This window comes from Heterocephalus glaber, unplaced genomic scaffold (genome assembly GCF_053883595.1).
Source record: "Heterocephalus glaber isolate CG9 unplaced genomic scaffold, H.glaber_assembly_v1.0 deba00001454, whole genome shotgun sequence".
Lineage (NCBI taxonomy): Eukaryota > Metazoa > Chordata > Mammalia > Rodentia > Bathyergidae > Heterocephalus > Heterocephalus glaber.
The window spans coordinates 5,572,364-5,577,299 of NW_028258303.1; the positions used below are offsets into that span (position 1 = coordinate 5,572,364).

The following is a 4,936-nucleotide window of genomic DNA, read 5'->3' on the forward strand; positions in this document are numbered from 1 at the left end:
CCACTTTATAAAATCTAGAGTGCCCCAAAGCACAGATTTAGCCAATATTTAAGAAAAAAGCCATCAAAGCCTCAACCTTTGCTTGCCATCTTTATTGAAATTATACAAAAAGAATCCCCAAAAGTGAAAAAATACATTATATACAAAAACACTTTCCCCTGGGAGGAAGGTTCTGCTCCCTTTCTTAACACGCAGTGGTTTCAACTGCAGCTCCAGCCTCCACTGACCCCTCCACTGTGGCCTGGCTGTCAGCCTGTTTCTCAGCCTGGAAGACAAATAGGGAGCCTGGGCATAAGTGATCCTGGCTTAAGTCGGTCCATCTTACACAAGCAGAGGAAGTGAACACAGGCCCCCACCTCACACCAGTTACTATAATAGGGCTGGCAAACCAATAATCATATACTACATGGAAAAGAACCAGCAGAAATGACTAAGTCTTGCTAATGATTCAAGTGCCTCCTCATACATTCATTAGAGGACCTGTGGTGCATGCCAATGAGACACCTATCTACTGTACTCTAACCAAACTGTTGCCTGCACAGCCATTGTTCTGTGAGGGCTGCACTCAAGCAATCCAAATGGGCTCAGGATGGAGAGCACACATTTGTTAAGACTGGTTTCCCCAGGCCCTGAGAACAAGGGGATGAGGCAAGAGGCCAAGTCCACGTTAACTGCCCATCTCCTCCTCCATGTTTTCCGAAAATTCATTTCCACTGGGGACCACATCCCTGCTGCCTCCATTGACTTCCGGCTCTTGTTTGGCTTTCTTTGCATCATCCTTCCGGGGAAATCTCCTTCTTGTTTCCTCTTCTTTCTGACAAGGTGAGAAATATCAGTCATACAGTTTGATGAGGATGCACCATCTGTTGTTCTTCTACTGGCAATCATGGAGACTGAAGAGCCTTCCCTACTAGGAGTGAAACCTGAAGTAGAGCTCTCCACCAGAGTAGCTTTCAGTGCCAATTCAGCTACATTTCCACTACACTGGGACTCCTTTGCATCTTCTATCTTCTCTCTGATTTCAGGTAGCAGTTCCTTCAGCTCCTCAATTTCTTTCTCACATTCAGTAGATGATACTTCAGCCTCCTTTATCTGCTTGTTTAGTACAACCATTCTCTTCACAATGACTTCAATAGATTTGCTAAACTGCGCTACTGCCTCATCATACTAAGAGTTGTATCCATAGGCCAAGCCCAGCTGGTAGTAAGTCTCTGCAAGGAGACGGTCATGGGCTTCCAAGTACTGCTCCTGCAGGGTCAGGCAGGCCTGGAACTCCTCCACAGCCTGGATGTAGTTCTCAGATTCAACACTAACTTCTCCAAGTTTAAGATGTGCCTGTGGAGCATAAAGCTGAGCTTCTTTTGTTTCTTTCCTTTTAAAAATTATCTTTGCTAAGTCCAGCATATCCCAGGCAAGCTCTAGGTTCCCATTGTCCTCCTCTTCACTTTCTTGCAGAGACTTGTTTTCGAGAATGGATTCATTTGGTGCTTCTTCAGCCTTGTCATTTTCTTTGTACTCCTCTTCTGAGCCTTCAGTTTCATCTATGTTATCATTATTTTCTACTACAGATTCATCTTCTGCTTTTTCTCCTTCTTCTTCCACATGTACACCTTCCAAGGCATTTCCCAAAACACCATTCTCCATTCTTACCAATTCCAAAAGTGACTTCCCATAGAAAAAGAAGGCTTCTCCACACTCGTTAGCTGTTTCTCCATACTTCTTACCTAAGAGACTGGCTGCTTCCTGGAATGCATTGACAGCTGCTGGAATATCTCCCATCACCAGATGTTTCTGTCCCAACCCTAATAGCTTCTTAGCTTCATTATCCACATCCCGACTTTCCACTTTATCTGAAGAGGTAGAAGGAGCAGGAGCATCTTCAATTTTGTTGGTGGAAACTAGCTCTGTGGCGATGGCAGTTGTGGCTGTGGCCTCTGTGGACATCATTCCCCTGAGATGGTGAGCCAGTGGATGGAAATGAGCCTGTGAGGAAAACGGAGGGAATTTGGGGAACCAGAATCTTACTTAGGAGCAGAAAATGGCCTACAAGCCAAGATTTAAATAATCAAAGTCGATGGTGCTTGTCTTCTGTGATGGTCAACTCGACGAGGCCACGGGATGCTCAGATATACAGTAGGTCTTGTCTCTGGGCATGTCTGTGAGAATGTTTCTGGTAGAAGTTAGTATCTGAGTTGGTGGACTGAATAAAGCCGATGGCCCTCCGCAGCGTGGGGGCCACAGTGTAACTCTTTGAGGGCTCAAACGGGACAAAAATTTGGAAGAAGGCTGAATTCCCTCTGTGCCTGACAGCTTGCGCTTTGAATACTCACTGTCTCCTGGTCCTCAGGTCTTTGAATGACATCTCCAGCTTTCCTGGGCCTGCAGCTGGAACACGGCAGATCATGAGGCTTCTCAGCTTCCATAACTGTGTGAGTCAATTTCTTATAATAAATCTCACCCCCCTCTTTCTCTCTCCTATTAGTTTTGTTTTTCTAGAGTGTAAGGACAAATACAGCTTCTAATACTAAAACACTCCCATGCATCATACTGAAATATCCTTGAAACACAATATATACATGATGTCCTCTCATATCAGATAATCATTAACATTAAATTTTATACCACTGCTCTGAATGGCTATTATAGCAAGCAGGTGACTTGGTTCAGGACTAATCTATAGAGCCAGTTGCCTACAACGATGGCGATAGCTGTTTAGGGTGGTTACTCATTCAATGATATTTGGTCTGAGTCCCACTACTGTTAGGAAGCAGGTGGTGGTTCTCTAATCTCTGTACAAGAGTCAACATTATTATTTTGTTTTATCACAACCAGTGGGTTCTACAGTTGGATAAAATTTAATAATGCTTGAGACACACTCATTGGAAGGCATGAGAGCATTTCTGAACACATTTTCCCAATAAGAATAGCTAACATCTTCATACTACCTGTCATAGTGTTAGATATTTTATAAATAGTATCTAATTTAACATTTTCAGAAATCCTATAACTATCATAGCCATTTCTGTTTAGAAGAAAAAGATGAGGAATAGTCATAGCACTATTAACTAGTTGGTCAGAAAATCAATTCAGAAATTGATTCTGGAGTATTTCTCCTTTTAACCATCATGCTGATATCAGGCAGAGATCAGTGAGTTCTTTTTATAAGATTAGAACTGTGTATATGAAACTTGTGATAGAAGTAACAGGGTGAATGTTTAATGTTAGAATTCCCAGATGTGTTTTGAATGGAGTATGACAATTAAAAATTAGCAAACCTCAATGAACCTGTCAATTTATGTTGCAGTCACCTATTCTAATCACATCAATATTGAACATAAAAATTCTGTTATATTCACAGTAATTGTTTCAAATAATAGAACTCCAGAGAAACTCACCAAAGTATGTAATAATTGGTGAATTTAGTTTCATGCCAAGGCAAGAATATATAACACAAACCAGAATACTACTTTAAATTTACAGTGTTAGTTTGAAGAAGTTGGATGACTTATTTAAAAGAACATACTTAAAAAAGAAAAACAGCAGTATAATTCAAGCAAATGGAAAAAATTGTCTGTAATAGGTAATTTCAAATGAAATGGTTTTGACATAAAGGTCAATTGTAAAGAGATTTAGGAAGCTGGCTATACAATTAAAAGCATTATAAACATGAATTAAATATTTTGTAACACCAGATACAGAAGTATAAATCCATATACAATTGGATTTATTATAAAGTCTTTGAATATGACACCAATAAAACCATTCTATATAAAAAGAGACAACCCCTAGGACCTGCCCCGTATGCCATGTGGTGCAGGCTGTTTCATGCACCTGTTGTGGGTGTGTTTTCTTCACTGAAGCAGAAAAGCTATGTACAGGAAACCCATTCTAGATACAACTTATCTAGAATTTAAAACTTTTTTGCATACTCATTTCTGGTATTAATCAGGGTAGTAAGCCAAAACCAAAATGCTATACAAGAAACAAAGAGAGGCATAAGTTTTGAAAGAAGTGGAGGAACAATTCTATATGAATTGTATTAAACCCAAGAACTTTGCACTGAGCTACATGCCCAGCCTTTTTTCAGTTGTCCAGGTAGGACTCAAACTTGCAATCCTCCTGACTCAGTCTCCCTCAGTGCTGGGATTACAGTCATGCACCACCTTGCCTGGCTAACATCAGATATGAGTAGATGATGAAAGTTAGGGTCAGGCTCGATTGTTCCATTTATGTGCATGAGAAATACAAGTGAATGAAATTAGACTAAAATTTATGACCACAAGTTCCTTGCTATGTAGGTAGAAAAGTAATGATTTTTTTATATGCAGAAAATGATCTCTCAAAACTTTATTAAACATACTGTTATAAAATTAAAATATGGAGAAATAGCAAAATGCCAAGAAATGGTTAATAATTGCTAACAATGAAGAGTACTATTGCAAAAGTTTGCTATCATTTCTGAAATGATGAGAATGAGAAACTCAACCTCTCAGAGGTTCACATCAGTTATAAAAAGGCAAAGTGAAACTGCTGATTTTTCCAGTGGAGGTACTAGGGGAATTTCTTACCATTTTTCTAAAATGTTATGAGCATTTCCATTTTAACAAGATTTTAATATTGATTGATTTTATATTTTTACTGTTTGTCCTCTAGGCTCATATTTGAAGAATCTTATTGACATGGGGAAAGGAAAGTCCTTTCAATTGTGGTTGAATTATTTGAAGGGCTCGCCCCCAAAGAATACAACAGTTTTCATTTTTCTTCCTAGTCTCTTGCTCTTTGGGGAGTATTTCTCTTTTAATTTATTGCTCTGTGCTCCAAAAAATGGAGAGAGATTACAAACTATGTTTAAAAAGTGTATCAAATATACCTTATGGTAAATTAGTAATAGCTCCTGAAAAACACTGCTCGAGCTCTCCTGCCATGTTTCCTCCGG

At 39.5% G+C, this 4,936-nt stretch overlaps 1 pseudogene; it reads right to left on the reverse strand.

Annotated features, from left to right (window-relative positions):
* Positions 1–652: 652 nt before the first annotated feature.
* Positions 653–1,959, reverse strand: LOC101703721 (nuclear autoantigenic sperm protein pseudogene; annotated as a pseudogene).
* Positions 1,960–4,936: the final 2,977 nt, after the last annotated feature.